At 43.3% G+C, this 19151-nt stretch overlaps 1 protein-coding gene across 7 annotated transcripts in view; it reads right to left on the bottom strand.

Annotated features, from left to right (window-relative positions):
- ST6GAL1 (ST6 beta-galactoside alpha-2,6-sialyltransferase 1) overlaps positions 1-19151 on the bottom strand; it is a 188928-nt gene that overhangs the window by 45180 nt on the left and 124597 nt on the right. Inside the window, exon 1 of one of the 7 annotated variants that reach the window (XM_012470854.3) lies at positions 9706-9788. The exons of 5 other annotated variants lie outside the window; for them this stretch is intronic. The gene's annotated coding sequence lies outside the window, so the exon portion shown is untranslated. Of the gene's footprint in view, positions 1-7599; positions 7752-9705; positions 9789-19151 lie in introns of those variants that run through there. One more of the 7 variants, XM_012470852.3, reaches the window with a different exon arrangement.

The raw sequence follows: 19151 nt of genomic DNA, 5'->3' as shown, positions 1-19151 counted from the left end.
GCTTTATTTTTAGATTCTCTGTTCCGTTCAATTAGTCTATGTGTCTGTTTTTGTACCAGTACCATGTTGTTGCTTACTGCATCCCTACAGTACGATTCTAAGTCAGGTACTGGTATACCTCTGAGTTTGTTCTTTTTGCTTAGGATTGATTTCACTATTTGTACTCTTTTTTGGTTCCACATGAATTGTAGAATAGTTTTTTTTCTAGTTCTGTGAAAAATGACATTGGTAGCTTGAAAGGAACAGTGTTGAATGTACAGATTGCTTTGCACAGTGTGGCTATTTTAATGATATTGATTCTTTCAATCCATGAACATGACATATTTTTCCATTAGTTTGTGTCGTCCATGACTTCTTTCGGTAGGGTTTTGTAGTTCTCCTTGGAGAGATATTTCACTTCTTTGATTAGATGTATTCCTAGGTATTTAAAAAACTGTTGCTACTATTATAAATGGGATTGTGTTGTTGATTTGACTCTCAGCTTGAAACTTACCGGTGTATAGAAACGCCATGAATTTTTATACATTGGTTTTGTATCCTGAAACTTTGCTGAAACTGTTTATTAGTTCCAGAAGCCTTTTGGCAGTGTCTTTATAGCTTTCTAGGTATAGCGTCATATTGTCAGCAAAGAGAGACAGTTTGACTTCTTTTCCTATTTGGATGCCTTTTATTTCTTTCTCTTGTTTGATTGCTCTGGGTAGCACTTCCAATACTATGCTGAATAGAAGTAGTGAGAATGTGTCCTTGTCTTGTCTCGGTTCTCAAGGAGAATGCTTCCAGTTTTTACCCATTTAGTATAATGCTGGCTGTGGGTTTGTCATAGACGATCCTTATTATTTTGAAGTATGTGCCTTTGATGCCTAGTTTCTTGAAGGCTTTTATAAAGAAGGGATTTTGGATTTTATCAAAATCTTTTTTTACATCTATTGAGATGATCATATGGCTTTTGTTTTTAATTTTGTTTATGGGTGAAACGCATTTATAAATTTGTGTATGTAGAATCAACCTTCCATCCCAGGAATGAAGCCTACTTGATCACAATGAAATAACTTTTTGATGTGCTGGATTCAGTTTACTAGTATTTTGTTGAGGATTTTTGCATCTATTTTCATCAGGGATGTTGGCCTGTGGTTTTCTTTTTTTATTGTGTCTTTGCAGGTGTTGGTATCAAGGTAATGCTGGCTTCATAGAATGAGTTAGAGAGGGCTCTGTCTGCCTCACTTTTTTGGAATAGTTTCAGTAGAACTGGTACCAGCTCTTTTTCGTATGTCTGGTAGAATCTGGCTGTGAATCTCTCTATCCAGGGCTTTCTTTGAATGCTAACTTTTTTATTACTGATTCAGTTTCAAGTTCTGGTTTCAATTTCTTCCTGATTCTATCTTGAAAGAGTGTGTGTTTCCAGGAATTTGTCCATTTCTTCTAGATTTTCTAGTTTGTGTGAAGAGATATTAATAATAGTCTCCAAAGAGCTTTCGTATTTCTGTGGATCAATTGAAATGTCATATTTGTCATTTCTGATTGTGATTATTTGTAACTGCTCTATTTTCTTCTTTGTTAATCTAGTTACTGGTTTACCGAACTTGTTTATCCTTTCAAAGAACAAAGTTTTGGTTTTGTTGATTCTTTTTACGGGTTTTTGAGTCTCAATTTTGTTCAGTTCTGCTCTGATTTTAGTTATTTTTTTCCTTTTTCTACTGGCTTTGGGATAATTGTTTTTCTAGTTCCTTTAGGTTGTTAATTAGATATCTTTCTAACTTTTTTAAGTAGGTGTTAAGCACTACAAGCTTTCCTCTTAACACTGCCCAAAATAAAAGTTTTTGATGTCAAACTTATTTATCATGGTGAAAATCTGTTAACAACTAAGCACCCAGCAATAAGGAAATAAGAAAACTATAGTGTAGCCACCTGAAAGAATTTATATAATTGTGTATGAATTTATACAGTCACAGGGAAGAAAATACTTGAAATCTTATAATGACAAAAGCAAAATAGAAATGTTATCTGTGTACTCAGATTGTGACTAAAAGGTATGATGCCCAACTGTCTAGAAAAAATGCAAATGGTTGAGACTTGAATACCATTGACAGGAAAACTGATGAGAGATTAATTCTTATCAGTTTGACTTACTTTATTTTTTCTTTGTTTTTGAAATGGAGTCTCACTCTGTTGCCCAGACTGCAGTGAAGTGGTGCAATCTCAGCTCACTGCAACCTCTGCCCCCCAGGTTCAAAGTGATTCTCCTGCCTCAGCCTCCTGAGCAGCTGGGATTATAGATGCCCGCCACCACACCCAGCTAATTTTGGGTATTTTTAGGAGAGATAAGATTTCACCATGTTGGCCAGGCTGGTCTTGAACTCCTGATCTCAGGTGATCCACCCACCTTGGCCTCCCAAAGTGCTGGGATTACAGGCATGAGCCCCCACGCCCACCAACTTCCTTTATTATTTTTATTATGTTACTTGAATAATTAAGGCAAAACTATTGGGGGCAATTCTAAAAATACACTTCAACCTTGTGTATCAACTTGATGCACGATATTAACCTGGCTTCAAGGCCTGTCCTGGGAGATCTAGCATTAACAGAACTAAGAGGAAGCCATATGGACATACTTGACTTCACCCCATGAACCAAGAGAAAATCCTCTGTTGAAGGCTAGGAGTTCAGGTTGGGAGAACCCCAGCTCTTCATGACCAGGAGGTAGGCAGGCAGACAAGCCCTAGGTATGACTACCAGGGAAAAAATGAAAGGTGTCATTCTGTCCTTTGTCAAAACATTTGGGGCTCTCCCCATCAACTCAAAGAACAGGTTTCTGGGCAGCATCCTGGGAAGAGCCAGAAAATTTCTCTGATAGTTATCCCTCTGACATTTTTATGGCATGAATTTCCTTTGTGGCATGAGGGTTTATGATTATGCAGGCATTCATTTAGTATTTAATTAGTCTGTCTCTGTACGCTAAAAATATAAACTTCATAAATAGGAATCTTATCAACCTTCTTCTCTATTATTTCCAGTGAGTATCTCTAGATACTAGATGAGTGTCTGGCACGTAACAAGCACTCAGTATGTATTTGTTGAATGAATAAATGGGTGAAGGGTTGACAGCTCTTACTTCTGGCATCACTCATGGAAGAGGCTCTTTCTTAGCCCCCTATAGAAAACACTGTGGGCGGTCACCAGACTTTTGGATGACACCTCTTGCCTGTGAATGCTGGTTTGCTGCCATCCTCCAGCTGGCAGCCAGGATATAAAACTTTTTGTCTGATACAGCCCACAGACATCAGAAGACTGCATCAAGCCCAGCTCTTCCTCCCTCACATCAACTGCATCTGTTCAGAAAACCTTGCTCTTGAAGAAAATAAAAATCACTCTCTACTTTTAATTTCTAAAAATCAACCAATTGAAACAAAAGTGGTGCAGCTCTCTAGATTTATCATAGGTGATGAGGACTTTCCACAAATAGTCCCTGCTGATGACGGGATAGCAGCACTACTGATCTTCAACCCTCTGTAGAAGTGATAAAGAACCCTCAACTTTCTGGGTGAGAAACTCTAGCAATCCTGGCAATAACAGCTATCATTTACTTAGCACTAGCTATGTGCCAAGCACTGACTATAGCTTAGGAATGAATAATACAAGCTTTGGAATCAGACTGATCAAGACAAGACCCCAAACTGCCTTTCACCAGGTACATGACCTGGAGCAAGTTACTCAACCCCTTAAGATTCAAGAGTTAAGGCATCTTTATCTGTAAAATGGAAATAATAATAATAATAAATCCTACCTCATAGTGTGACTTACAGAATCAGGTAAGATAATCCACTCGGCCAGGTGAGGTAGCACATACCTGTAATCCCAGCACTTTGGGAGGCCGAGGCAGATAGATCACTTGAGGTCAGGCATTTTCGACCAGCCTGGCCAACATGGTGAAACCCCGTCTCTACTAAAAATACAAAATTACCCGGGCATGGTGGCATGTGCCTGTAATCCCAGCTACTCAAGAGACTGATGTAGGAGAATCATTTGAACCCAGGAGGTGGAGGTTGCAGTGAGCTGAGATTACGCCACTGCACTCCAGCCTGGGCAACAGAGCGAGACTCCATCTCAAAGAAAAAGATAATCCACTCAAAGGGATTACAATAGTCACCATCTCTTCCTCTGTGGATACCATCACTACCCCCATTTTTACAAACAGGGAGACGGAGACAGGGAAGATAAGTAATTTACCCAGACTAAGTGGAATGGCACTTTAAATGTCAGAGACTCTTTCATGCCTTTGCAGCTCTGCACAAGACGTTCTTCAGCATAGTGTCCTTTCCTATCCTGTTCCCATGGGGCCATGCCCACTCAGCTTCCAGCACCAGCTCAAGTGCTCCTTGACTCTCAAGCCTTCCTTGGCCCCACAGAGATCAGCATGACTCCATGGTGCCCATTCTTCCCCTCATCAAACTTTGTGACATTTATCTGTTTGCAAATCTGTCCCAACCAGATTGAGAGCTCTTGGACCACAACTAGGAAATGCTCAGTCATGTTTGAATGCAAGAATGAAGCTAGGTCCTGACACCATCCCTCCTCACTGCCCACTGCCTTCAATTGTTAGGATCACCCCTCCCACTTACCCACCTATCACCTGCAGTTGCCAGAATCTCCTTTACAGCACCATCATTGCAAATGTTCATTTTGTCTGTTGGATCCACTAAATGACAGAGAATTTACTACCATCCCAGACTACACACAACTGTGCGAGCAGCTTGCCTCTTAGAAATATCTTAAAATTAAGGAAAAATCAACTTCCCTGTAAAAATAAATCCAGTGTTGCAGCTGGGCATGGTGGCTCACACCTGTAATCCCAGTACTTTGGGAGGCCAAGGTGGGCAGATCACTTGAGGTCAGTTCAAGACCAGCCTGGCCAACATGGTGAAACCCCATCTCTCCTAAAAATACAAAAATTAGCTGGGTGTGATGGCACACACTTGTAATCCCAGCTACTGGGGAGGCTGAGGTGCTGAACCCAGGAGGCAGAGGTTGCAGTGAGCCGAGATTGCATTACTGCACTCCAGCCTGAGCAACAGAGCAAGACTCCATCTCAAAAATAAAAAATAAATAACAAACCCAGTGTTTTGAGCTGTACGCACTGGAGTCACATACACTCAGATGGAGAACCTCCAACACTTGAGCACATGCTATTTGTCAGGCTCAAAGTGAAGAGCCTCATGTGCACCATCAACGCATTTCATCCTCACAGGACATTACCTATGACCCCACTTACCTGGTTGCAGTCATCTTCTCCCCCACCCAAAATACTGTGCTTCATTGCCTAAATATTTTCGCTCCAACACTGTTGCTGTCATAACTCCTAGTGATATTAACATCCACCTATAGGACATTCTAGTTCTCTGGCCTCACAGTTCTTTGACCTCCTCTACCCCAGTGATTGTGACCATGGCCACTCACTCCCAGAGTCATATCTGTGACCTTGTTATTTCCCAAAAATACCTTCCATAATCTTGAGTTCAGGCATCCCATCTCCAATTACCACTCCTGCCTATGCAGCTTATTCCAACTAGTACCCCAACTCCAACAAGCTTCTGTGGTTAATTCCACCACCTGTCACTGTTCCTCGCTTTCCTCATATTCTTACTTCCCTTCTTACACAGCTTAAATTCCATGGTCAAAATCATTAAAATGAGTCCCCTGCCCTCTCTTATCAACACGTGATTGGCTAAAACCCAATCCTGGTTAAATCCAGCCGGCAAACATGCAACTAACTGAGCATGGCTAGAGAAAAAATTGCACAACAATGCTTACTGATTTCACTTCAAGTGCATGATCTCTAACTGCCAGGAGGACCTTAATGCTTCTCAGAAATCGCAGGCTACTTTTCCAGTCTATTCATCTGGCGCATACCCACTATTTGACTTCCTCCTTTCAATCTCACTCTCCTGTGATGAATTTGCTACTTGTTCCTGGAGAAAACAAAGCTGCCAGATTAGAACTTCCTCACAGCCCCTAACACAGCCCACTTTATCTGCATTTATGCCCATATGCCTCGTTACTGTAGATGAACTGGCTATGTCCAACACTTGCAATAACCAACACTTGTCCACTAGATCCTACACATTACTGCTTACTTAAGAAAGTTGTTCTAGAAAACCTCTCCTTTTTTTTGTTTTTATCATTAACTATCCCTCTCTAAAAGATTACTCCCATCAGCATATAGACATGCTAGTGTTCTCCTATCTTAAAAAGCAAAAACAAAACACCTCTTATGAGTCAAGCAGCCACCACCTGACCCTGACCAGTCTTAGCATCATTAATAGTGAGACACCTACACAGTATGTGCCTTCTGATGTGATGTGATGTGAGGTGCATGGCACCACCTAATTCTTTTTTTTTTTAAGAGACGAGGTCTCGCTTTGTCACCCAGGTTGGAGTGCAATGGTGCAGTCTCCTCTCTCTGCAACCTCCACCTCCCAGGTTTAAGCGATTCTCCCGCTCAGCCTCCTGAGTAGCTGGGATCACAGGCACGCACCACCACCCCTGGCTAACCACCTATGAAAACTTCTTGTCCAAAACGTTTAATCTGTATATTATCAAGCCTTCACACACAATTTCAGCTCGTAGGAAACACAGAAGAAAGAAGTACAAGTTAAATAACACCATAGGAAAATTATCAGACAAATCCAGAAGGCAGGACTTCCTATGGGACAACTGAACTGGTTTCATCAACAAGTAAATGGGAATAAAAAAAAAGTGGCTTCACAGATATAATAATATGTAATACATAGATCTTGCCTGAATCTCGGTTTGAAAAAAACCTTGGGGACCAATAGGGATATTTGAACATAGATTATTATATGATATTAAGAAATTATTGTTAATTTTGTTAGATATATAAAAGTATTGTGGTTATATTTTTTTAAAGTCCATGTGAAGTAGTGAGAGATGAAATATACTTTAAAAATCTACTTTAAAATCCTCCAGCCAAAATATAGATTCAGCAAATATGAAAAAACGCAATGTCATTTTTTATAGGTATTCAAATTAAGCTATGTAAAAAGACTGATTTTCAAACTCCTTTCTTCTTAGACAATGATATAGTTTGGGAGTGGGGAGAGTTTTAAAGAGCTTGAAGAAAAAAGTTACGACTGATAATTGTTTCTGTTTTACTCAAGAAATTAACTAAAAGATAGATGACTTTAGAAAAGTCACATATTGAGCCATTCATTGCATGAGTTCTAAATAAACTCCGTTTCACTGCCCTGACCCTAAACCTCTTGACCTCATTTATCTTCCTTAAAATGCCTTGTTTCTGTTTCCTTTACAGTAAAACTCCTTGAAAGACTGTCCATAGTCTTGTTTGCGATGGCTATCTTCCCACTCTCACTTGAACCCACTCCAACCAGGCCTCCCCTATCTTCACGAACCTGATCTTGTCAGAGTCACAAGGATCTCTATGACCTCCACGTTGCTAACCAAATGGTCAGTGCTCAGTCTTCATCTTACTCAACCCATTAGCAGTCCGTCACTTCCTCCTCCTTGATGCATACTCTTCACCTAGCTTCCAAAACCTACACTTCTCCTGGTTTTTCCCCACCTTACCGGTAATGCCTTACTGGTCTCATTGCTGGCTCCTCGTCTTCTGCCCCACCTTTATGCACAGAAATGCCCTAGGCCTGCCCTTTTTCTACCTACACACACTCTCAACTGCTTGCGAGCATCTTGTGGTCTGCTCTCCACCTACGCAGCCTGCAGTTTGCACTCAATACCTGTTTGTTGAAGTGCACTGCATGTAGAAAGTAGGTTCTGTCAGTGAGCTTCTACAGAAAGGAAGCCTTTGAAAAAATTTTTTTGAGAAAAGAAGAGGGGGCAAGAAGGGGGGCTGGAATAAAACATGGCACTCACTTCACTATTTACCCTCTTATCTATTATCTGTAGAGGGGAGGCAACGGTGTGGAACACAGTGATTCTCAGACGTAGAGCACATCCAAAGTATTAAAATCATGTGCCAAAATGTGGGTTCCTGAATTCTGTCTCAATCCTTCCGATTCAGAATGGAGGTGGGTTGAGGGAACATTGAGGGGAGGTCAGAAATCTGCATTTAATAAGCATCCCAGGTAGCTGATTCTCGGGCAAGTGATGAGAAACAGGTAGCTGAGGACAGTGCTACTCAAAGTGAGATCTGCGGAGAAGTGCTAGGCTGAGAAAGCTTTTCAAGATACAAGACGAGAAAAGTACAGAAATGGAGTGTGAGCAACTTTTACAATAATTTTAAAGAGTAATAGTATGCCTGTTAAATCGATACTTTTTAAAATGAGGCTTTTATTTCCAATGTCCTTTTTCCTCATTTCATTCTTCCAGAATGCATTTTTATTGTATTTTACAAAACTATTGGTGTGATAGAAACTGGGAAAAAAATTGGTTCTTCACCACCAATAATTTGAGAAGCGTTGGCTTTGGAGAAACAGCTCGCTCAGGCTCTATTCTCAAAAACCTAGATGGAAACCCTGGCTTTTATACTGTAAGTTATGTTAGGCCAGTTAGTCAACCTTGTGTCTTCATCTGTGAAGGATAACAATACTTAAAAGGTTACCTCTGGAGGGCTGTGCTGACAATTTAATGATAGATAAATTTTATCACTTTAGTTTAGTAATTATTGAGCTTTTACTATGTGCTAAGTAATTTATAGGCAGTAAAGGTCCTGTAATTTGGTGAAGCTCATTTAATTCCTGCAGCAACAATAGTGCCCAAGGCCAGGACTGTTATCACCATATGCTTCACAGAGTCCCCAGAAGAGCTTGCTCAGGCTGTCTGGCTCCAACACCCCAGCTCCTACCCACTGAGCTCTATCAAGTGAGAGCCAACATGGGTCAAAGCATTAATCGTTTAGTCAAAACATTTCTGACAAGTCACTATTTTGCTCAAAAGCACAGCAAAGGTTGGAAGCTTGATATGCAACAAGAAACCGACTTGTAGCTCGTCAGTCTGAGAAGAGAGTGAAAGGAAGGAAGCCATGAGAGGCGTGCAGTGTCTGAGAGGCTGTGACTGCTTGCAAATGTTTACTTATGGACAGGCCCACCTGCAGGGCTCATGGTGGGGAGGGGAGACCCCGCCCAGAGCACAGCCCTGAAGATAAAGGGGCTTTCGCTCCTGCCAAGGGTCTCTTACCGGAGATTACGTCTTTTTCCAGCCAGGCAGCACTGATGGAGAAGATAATGAGGTCCTCAGAACATTTCCCTGAGTAAATTTCCCCAGAGGTTTTCTAAGAGCCTGGAGAACAGAACTCTGTGGGGGGTGTTGTCCGCACCATGAGGTCAGGCAGCGGTCCCTGACCAGAGCCAACCACTCGGAACTGATTAGGAGAGCTCTGAACTCCAGACTGACACAGCCATGGCAAAGGGAAATCATGAGCCATTTGCTACTGTCTTCAACACTGCACCCCAAACACAGACAGACAGACATATATTTGTAGAAAAATTTGCCTTCCTGGAGGTTAATGTGGGCTAAGATTGCGCCACTGCACTCCAACCTGGCGACAGAGCAAGACTCCGGCTCAAAAAAAAAAAAAAAAAAAAACAAATATTTGCCTTCCTATTTGACAAGTACCTGGCAAAAAGTAGGTCTTTCGTGTCCCATGAGTTCCCCTTCTATATAATGCCCACTCCCCACTATGAGCCCAGCCCCAGCCGGCATCTCTCATATGCTTACCACACAGTCTGCACTCCACTTGGTAAATGAGTGTTGAGCAGAGGAAAGCGCAGAAAGGGCCTATAAAGAGAATTGTAAACACACTGCACCCCTCCCCAGCTACATAGCCACCCACTCTTTCCTCCACACCCCTACACTACACCCCACCCCTGTGCTACAGAGAGGCAGAGAAAACAGCAAATGGGCCTGTCACCCCTCAGAAAGAAGAACCGTCTCACCTCCTCCTAATCTTTACTACACGGCTTCCTTTTTTGCCTGGAGTAATTTAAAGCAAATGCCAGACTTCATACCAGTTTCCTGCTACCAGCTCTTTACAACTGGGGATCCAACAAAAAATTAAGTCTAAATGTTCTAAGACCTCCATTGCATGCAAAGAAATAACTTACTCCCCTGGCATCTAGAATTAGCTTTGTACCACCCCTGGGAGAACTGAGAATGTAGACCCACAAATTCTCTATACTATGAGACACACGCACACAGACACAGACACACACATATACACACACACCAGGTTCTGCCAGAGAATATATGAATATATATAATAATTAAATATGACCACAATGCCATTATCACCTAATCTCCAATCCACTTTGAAATTTTTACCAATTCTCTCAACAATGTCTTTTACGCTAACCTGCTCGAAAGAGGATCCAATCAAGGACGGCACAGTTTGTTTGGATGACATGCCATTTTCAATTCTTTCTTATCTGTCATAGCTCCTCACTCCCTTACGTTTTCTTTTCCATGGCATATATTTGTTGAGAAAACTGTCATTTCTCCTGTGGAATGGCTCCTGTTCTGAGCCTGGCTCATGACTTCTTCATGGTGGTGTTCAATGTTCTCCTCTTTGCTCTGTGTTTCCTTAAACTGAGTGTTAGATTTCAAGGCTTGTTGAGATTTGGTGGTTTCAAATTCAATGTTTCTCCCACGTTTTTTTTTAATATATACATATATGCAATATATATGTGTATATATAAAACATATTATGTATATATAACATGTATGTATAAAACATGTATATATAGAAAACATGTTTACATAGTAAACGTATATATATGTATATATAAAAACATATGTTTATGTAGAAAACATGTTTATATAGAAAACATATATATAGGTATATACACAAAACATATACATATACCCAAAAGGATCTAAGTCTTGGTAGTCTAAGGGAGTTGGAGGTGAGGAAATGAACAGGGAAGGCTGAGTTCTATTTTGTGGTGGCCCTAGGGCCTGTGAGAAAACATACACCAATACTCATATGATAGGTTCATTCATTCAGCAAATGCTGATTGCCTACTGTGAACCAGACTGTAGATACAGCAGTAGAGAAACTAGCTAGAAATCCCTAACCCCTCCAGCACTCACCCTCTAGTGAGGATAAATAAAGGAGGCAAACAAAAATTACGTGGTGCTTTGCAAGAAGATAACTGATACGTACACAAAGTAGGGAAGAGGGATAGGGACAGCTTGGGGTGGGTGAGGTGGAGATTTAAATCAGATGGTCAGAGAAAGCCCCACTGAGAAGACATTTGAGCAAGAGTTGGAAGGAGATGTAAACCAAAAACAAAATCCTGGGCCGAGGGCGGTGACTCACGTCTGTAATCCCAGCAGTTTGGGAGGCAGAGGCAGATGGATCATCTGAGGTCGGGAGTTCGAGACCAGCCTGACCAATGTGGAGAAAACCCATCTCTACTAAAAATACAAAATTAGCCAGGTGTGGTGGCGGGCACCTATAATCCCAGCTACTTGGGAGGCTGAGGCAGGAGAATCTCTTGAACCTGGGAGGCAGAGGTTGCAGTGAGCCGAGATTGCACCATTGCACTCCAGCCCGGGTAACAACAGCAAAGCTCCATCTCAATAAAATAAAATAAAATAAAATCCTAAGCCCCCCACCAACCAAGTGAATGGACTCCTATTTGGCCACAGGCACCCCCAAGAAACCTGAAAAATGGAATTCCCAGCCACGATCGGAAGCGAGTTACACCCTCATCATACCCATTCCTTTTGGGGTTAGGCATCACTGACCAGTATTAAAGTTAAAATAGAGATCATAAGGCTGACAAAACAGACCCTTTGTGGCAAGAAGATACCAAACTATACACAACACCTGAGGCCATGGAAGCCCACGATTAAGTCACACCCTATAAACAATAAAGTCTCGTTAAGTGGGGATTTTTAATTAACCCAGTATACTGCAGCTTAATTTCCAACCTGACTCTGGTATAGTATCACATGACAGATGGCTGACTCTGAAGGAAATTAAAACATTTTACCCCAAAATACATTTTGTTGACATACTTGGAAATGGCTGCCACAGAACCTTCAGACTGCAAAGCCATCTTTGGCGAGGGAAGCCTGCATCTCTAGAGAATCTATATTAATGCCTTCCCTTGCTAGGCCTTTCCCAGATCTAGGAGAAATTAACTGAGCGTCAGACAACAGATTGTCTCTGAGAAGAGACAATCACTGTCTATGCACCCTGAGGGCTGCTATCTATGAGGCTTCAACCACCCAACCAAGGGCCTTGGCCCCCACAGCCTCCTTATCTTAACTCAGATATTTCTTCCTACAGACTTCAAGTCAGTAGACAATAGCTTAACTCTCTCAGCTACTGTCAGATAAAAAGTCCCTAAAATGCAACTATGACTTGTAAGGTACCCTCAGCCCTCCCCAAACCCTCAACCCCCAAACTCCTGTGTAGGGAAAAACTGTCTCTAACCATCTTTCCTCTGTTCTCGCAGCACAAAATCAACACAGAAGATAACGTATGTGACCATATGTATGGGACTCTTCCCCCCCACACCAAGCAGCAACACCAGCTTAGTGTCCTCCAATTCAGTGCTGATACTATCTACCTGGAAATAGTGTCAGATCCCACAGATTGAGGGCTTAGGGTCCAAGTCATCCCCTGCTCCACCAGTCACAAGTCCAGGCCTCCAGAACTTTTGACCAACCAGCTTCAATTGGGGGTCCCCCTTTCTGTGGGTTCAATTAATTTGCTGGAGCGGCTCATAGAACTCAGAGAAATACCTACTTACATTTACTGGTTTATGATAAAGGATGCTGCAGAGGATACAGATGAAGAGATGCGTAGAGCAAGGCACGGGGGAAGCGGGGCAGAGCTTCCATGCCCTCCCGGTTGCGCAACCCTCCAGGAACCTCCTCTGGTTCAGCTATCGGAAAGCTCACCGAACCCTGTCCTCTTGGGTTTTTATAGAAGCTTCTTGACGTCAGCACTCCTTCCCCCAGGGTATAGGGTGGGAGCCTCGCATTGGAAGGTTTTTTTTTGTTTTTTTTTTTGTTTGTTTTTTTTAACAGAGTCTCGCTCTGTTGCCCAGGTTGGAATGCATTGGCACAATCTCGGTTCACTGCAATCTCCGCCTCCCGGGTTCAACCAATTCTTCCTGCCTCAGCCTCCGAGTAGCTGGGATTACAAGTGCCCACCATCAAACCCGGATAATTTTTCTATTTTTAGTAGAGACGGGATTTCACCATGTCAGTCAGGCTGGTCTCAAACTCCTGACTTCAGGTAATCCACCCACCTCGGCTTCCCAAACTGCTGGGATTACAAGCATGAGCTACTGCGCCCAGCCTCATGGGAAGTTCTTAAGGCCCACAGTCAGGCCAGGAAACATTAGAATCGTGCCTTGGGGCAAGTGAAAGGAAGGCAGGAGAGAGACTGTTTCTTGAGGCCTGCCCCTGAAGCCTAAAACCCCCAACATTATAGCAAGACTATAGCACGGGGAACGGGGTTATGATCCAGGAACCATGTATGAAAACCAATTCATATATCACAATACCACACCCCCTCCCCCACTTTCAGAGGTCTCATATGTTTTTAGCAGAACTAACAATTACCTTCCATGTATTAATTTCCATCTTTGCCTGTAATGCCTGTCTCCCTAAAATCTGTAAAACCACACGGGGACCTGACCACCTCAGCACCACTTACTCAAGGCTTCTTGGGTTTGTGCTTTCTGTAGGCTACAGTAACTCATTATGGTCTCAGGATAAACTTCTCTAAAATATTTTACAGATTTTTGGCTTTTCTGTTAACAGAGATGAGGGAGACAACTATGCAGATTTCTGAGAAAAGAGGGTTGCAGGCAGAGGAAACAGCAAGATACCTACACAGGGGCAGCCAGATCATGTGGGGCCTTACACAGGTGTAGGAATTTTAACTTTCATCTGAGTAAGACTTGGCTGATATGTGTTTGAAAAGCATCGTGAATGCTGCCCTGAGAATCAACTGTGATAAGCAGCAGGTCCTGAAAGGTGAAAAGAAGACCTTTGCAATAATCCAGGTGAGAATGGCGCAGGGTCCCAGTCCTGAGCTCTCACTGGGTGCTAACATCTTATAGCTGTTACCAAACTTAATCCTTACCACCACCCTGTGTGGTAGGGTATTAACAATCCCCTTTTTTAAACAAAGAAATTGAAACCCAGGGAGTTTAAGTCATTTGCTCAAGATGTCACTGTAAATGGTCAAACCAAGGTGTGACTAGATTATTTTAACCGACAAACTGGTCGTGCCTTTTATCCTATGTCCCTCTGCTCAGGCCTTTCCAAGGGCTACTGCAAACCTCTCTGCTTTACCACATCAACTACAGTTGCTAATCATTATATTGACCCTCTGGGACACCTATTTACTCTGCCCTGATCTTCATCTCCTTAACCTTCAATGCACAAACCTCACCCTCATCGGGACCTTAGAACCCAAACTTTCTGCTCTTAGACTTAAGAGTGTTTGACATCCTGTTGCCTCCAGAGGGCAACTCCACTAGCCATAGTGCCTCTGAGAGGGGCTCCATGGGTCCTGGCCACCAGAAACCCTCCGTCATTTCTCTAAGAGCTTGGATTCTTAATGGGTGTCACCTGATCTGCCACTTAATGCTCTGACTGCTTTCTCTTTCCTCCTATCAGGGATAGCTGGCTGCCCCATCAAAAGTTTGCTCCTTCTGCCATATGGAGTCATTGGTGTAAATTACTGCCCAGAGAGGGACTGCATTTTACACACACACAAACACACACAGCATGTAGACGGATCATTTTACTAGTTACTGGCAAAGAAATGTGAGCAAAAATAACATCTATCACCTCTGGGCCAAGAGAGTTGAGAGTTTATTTGCTCTAGCAGCTAGCATTACCCTATAGAGCTACTCACTAGACACTTTCTGAATATTTATTTCTACGGTCTAAAAACATCATTAGAATGTTCAGCTATAGATTCTTTGTATCTCCTCATCCCAATATTTCACAAGCCCCATGAAATAACAGATGCACACCCTGATTTAATCAAGGCCAAGAGCTCCTAAATTCTTCCACATCAAATAATACCTCTTGTATTTTTCCCCCGACATGATTCCAAGATTTTGAAAGATGTTGTCAACTAACTTTAATTTAAAATTTGAGTTCTTGTTTGTTATCAAATGAACAAAGACACTCTTGCCAATCAGAGGTTCTGAAGGGCATGAGATTGTCATGCCATGACTACCACGGTCAGTTGATAAAAGTTTAGCAGAAAACAAAGAAACTTGACTTTCCTGGCTACGCAGGTTTGCTGTGGTGAACATGCTTCTCCCATCGGGCTTTTTGAGATACTCAAGTGTCTCGTGGGACCCTGGAGACCCTGAACAAGGGACTCTGGTTTGTGTAGCCTACTCCAATACAATCATAATTTTTTTATTACAGCCATAGACACAATTCTTGCCTAGCATACCCCCTGTGATGGCTAATACTGAGTGTCAACTTGATTGGATCGAAGGATGCAAAGTATTGATCCTGGGTATGTCTGTGAGGGTGTTGCCAAAGGAGATTAACATTTGAGTCAGTGAGCTGGGAAAGGTAGACGGGTGGGTGCCATCTAATCAACTGCTAGTGCAGCCAGAATAAAAAGCAGGCAGAAGAATGTAAAAAAAACTAGACTGGCTTAGCCTCCCAGCCTACATCTTTCTCCCATGCTGGATGCTTCCTGCCCTCAACGTCGGACTCCAAGTTCTTCAGCTTTGGGACTTGGACTGGCTTCCCTGCTTCTTAGCCTGTAGATGGACTATTGTGGGACCTCACCTAGTGATCGCATGAGTCAATACTCCTTAATAAGCTCCCCCTTATATATACATCTATCATGTTAATTCTGTCCCTCTAAAGGACTCCGACTAATTCACCTCCCAAAAAAACAGGTTCTACAGGTTGGCTAGACACAGAAGGGCGCTGAGGAAAACTACCCCCAACAGCCCCCAACTAGGCAAAATTAAGGCATTCTGTTTCTCCAGAAGAATCCGGTTGCAAGTGTTTAGAAATCAGGAGAAAAGCAATGTAAAACCACAATTTTCTTGGACTGCTGGATCAAACAGATACCAGCCTGCCTCTCCATCTCAGCACTCACCAGGCAAAGGCAGGGCAGCAGTTACTTCGGAAACCTGCCTCCCCCGAGACACAGCAGCAGAGCTGTCAAAGATGGGCAGGGAATCAGGCTGCCCAGAATTCTCACATGCTAAATTGCAAAGGAGAACCAAATGGCAATAAAAACAGGAGGCAAAGATTTCTACTGAAATACCACAGATGAAGGATTTTCTCTGAAATCCTACTAACGTGGGTCTGACAACCTTTTCAGACTCCACTTTAACTGTGTCTTCAGTGAGAACGATGTCTACTCATGTCTTCTTAAACCTCATTTCCTCAAGGAATTCCAGGGCTGGGGATGGTGCCAGGCAGCCGCTCTTCCCATCCATGGCCATCGTAGTTTTAGTTTTACCAATCTCAGCAGGAGGAAGTCTGGGCCAGTGTTCCTTGACATTTTCTAATTGCCAGAATCACTGAAGTGCAACTACCACTCCTTAAAGTCACCAAGGCAACAACTGTTTAACTCTCTCATCATAACAAACTGATATCTTTGCTAGAACCAGTCCAAGGCCAAATGGGCCCCCTGCAAAGACAAAGGGGAAGGGAACGTGGAGCAGAAAAAGTTGTTCCAGTCTATCCTGAGAGCTTCAAGGCCCTCGGTGAAACCCTCCCCTGCCCTCTCACCCCTAATCTCATAGCCATAAAGATTGAGTGGTATAGGCGAAGGAAACCACTTAGAACATCATTGCTCTACCTTGCCTGAGCATTAATATCACCTGGGAAGCATTTTCAAAATACAGATGCCTGATATTATCCTCAGTAGCTTCTGAGTTAATTGATCTGGACCAATAAACAACAAAAGAGTTTCGAAGAATGTGAAAGTTCACAAGAGGGTGGTCTTGGGCAGAATGAGAGCGAGACCAGGCCTTTCCCGGGAAGGGAGGGGCAACACCAGTTCAGGCTAGAGTAGACACAGTTAGTGAGCCAACACATGGCTCAAGCATTTAAAGTCTCCAGTTAACCCAGACTCCTCCACACCTAGGAAGTCTGCTGCCCAATAACAGCCCACAGTTACTGAGGAAATGGCAGGGCCACTCCTGCAATCCAGGCCCCCAGGAATTTCAGGCTACACTGTTGTCATCAACTCTGTCCTGCTGGACTCAAAGGGGATCACCTCCTCTGCAGAATTCACATTGATTAGTAGGCCAAGGTGAGTCAGCACTGCTGGAAAAGAGCTCATAGCCCTCGCATCGAGGTGGGCCTTTCACTTCTCCCTCCTCCCCACATGGTGACCTGGTCCTGTCTTTGGTCACCAAATGAAGAGGCAGCAACATGGCTGCAGATCAAGCTCTTGGGCAAAGGGACGGCTACACTCCGAGCAATCCCAGGCAAAGGCCAGAACTCAGCTTCTGACTTTGGCCCATGTCTTTCCCTCCTGGGAGGCAGGGGCTAGTTTTCTGGAGGTTTTCACATTTGCTTCCCTCCTCACCACACATGAAGAACATTTTATATCTGGGTGCTTAATGGAGCATATTGACCAATGTTTGGGCATTTTTCTCTGGGGGGCAGATCCACAAAAGTCATCACTCAATGGTTCATCTCAAACCCAAACTGCCTCCCCACATTACTCTTTCCCTTCACTGTAGGGCCCCAAAGGCAGCCCCAGCTCCAGCCCATGTCCCTGGAGGAAGCTTCTCAGACTCTCCAGTGAGGAGTCCTCTACCAGTGTAGACTTCTACTTACACCCTTGACATGCTCACACACTCTCCTGCACTCCTGCATGCTTCTGCAGGTCCTGCGTGTGGAAATCTTGTTTTCCCAATCAGAAAAGTAAGATTATATCCCTTTTCTGTCTCCTTTTTAGCACTGCCAAGCACAGGAGATGCAAGTGGCGCTTGATGAACAGAATGTCTGGCTGGCATCCACTGCAGGGACTGTGGTGTGTGTGGAAGATGGTTAGTTTGTAAACAAGAAAATGGTTTTAGAGAGGAAATGAAATCATCGACAAACATGAATCACCCACTGGGTCTATGACTCCATGCAGAAAGAAAGGAAGGGAGGAAAGTGATTGTAACTGCCTCTTGGGGGCTTCACATGTGCCAGGCACTGTGCCAGCCCTGGACATCCGACAGCTCATTCAATCCCACCACAGTCCTCCAAGGCCAGCACCATGTTATCCTTTCCATCTCACAGATAAGAAAGCCAAATCTCAAAGAAGTGAAAGGACTTTTGCTAGTAAATGGCAGGGCCAATGTTTGAACCCAGAACTGTCTGAATCCAAGACTTTTTTGTTTTTTTCCTGAGACAAGTTGTCACTCTGTCACTCAGACTGGAGTGCAGTGGCTCAATCATAGCTCATTGCCGCCTCGACCTCCCAGGCTCAATCAATCCTCCAACTTCAGCCTCCCAAGTAGCTGGGAACTCCAGGCACACACCATCACACCCACATAATTTTTGTATTTTCTGTAGAAACATGGTTTCGCCACATTGCCCAGGCTGGTCTTGAACTCCTGGGCTTAAGCAGTCTGCCCACCTCAGCCTCCCAAAGTGCTGGGATTACAGGCATGAGTCACTGCACCCAGGAAAAACTGCACTCTCAATGCCAGTACTAAGACAATCATCTTGTTTGACCTGTGACTCTTTCAGCCACAGCCATGCCCACCTAACCCTGGAAGCAAAGGATTTCAGTGAACAAGGAAGGTCCCAAGCCCAGAGCACACTTGGGATGCTGGACACTTTGCATTTTATCTCATTGAATCCTCCGGCAGCCCTGGATCATTGCTAATATTACAGTTGACCCTTGGCATTTATAGAATCAACATTTGGGATTTTTACTTTTTAGAGCAACTCTAAAGATCCTAGACACAAAACAGCCTGAGTCTGCTGAGGAGTATTTATGAAGTGTGTACAGTAAGAAGCTGACAAGGGCCAGTCCCTTCTCATGTAAGAGAGCTCACACTCAGGCTGGAACCCACCATGCAGGGGACACTATACCCTCCATGTGTTAGGAAGTGACAGAAATAACTGTTGGCTTGTGAATTATGGCTCCCAGGGAAACAAAAGTGCTAGTCCATGTTAAGGAGAGTTTACACTCAGTG

The sequence above is a fragment of the Aotus nancymaae genome, unplaced genomic scaffold (assembly GCF_030222135.1).
Source record: "Aotus nancymaae isolate 86718 unplaced genomic scaffold, 86718_ANA_hifiasm-v0.15.2.pri h1tg000067l, whole genome shotgun sequence".
Lineage (NCBI taxonomy): Eukaryota > Metazoa > Chordata > Mammalia > Primates > Aotidae > Aotus > Aotus nancymaae.
The sequence above is the reverse complement of the archived record's forward strand: the minus strand, read 5'-3'. Positions and strand labels throughout refer to the sequence as shown.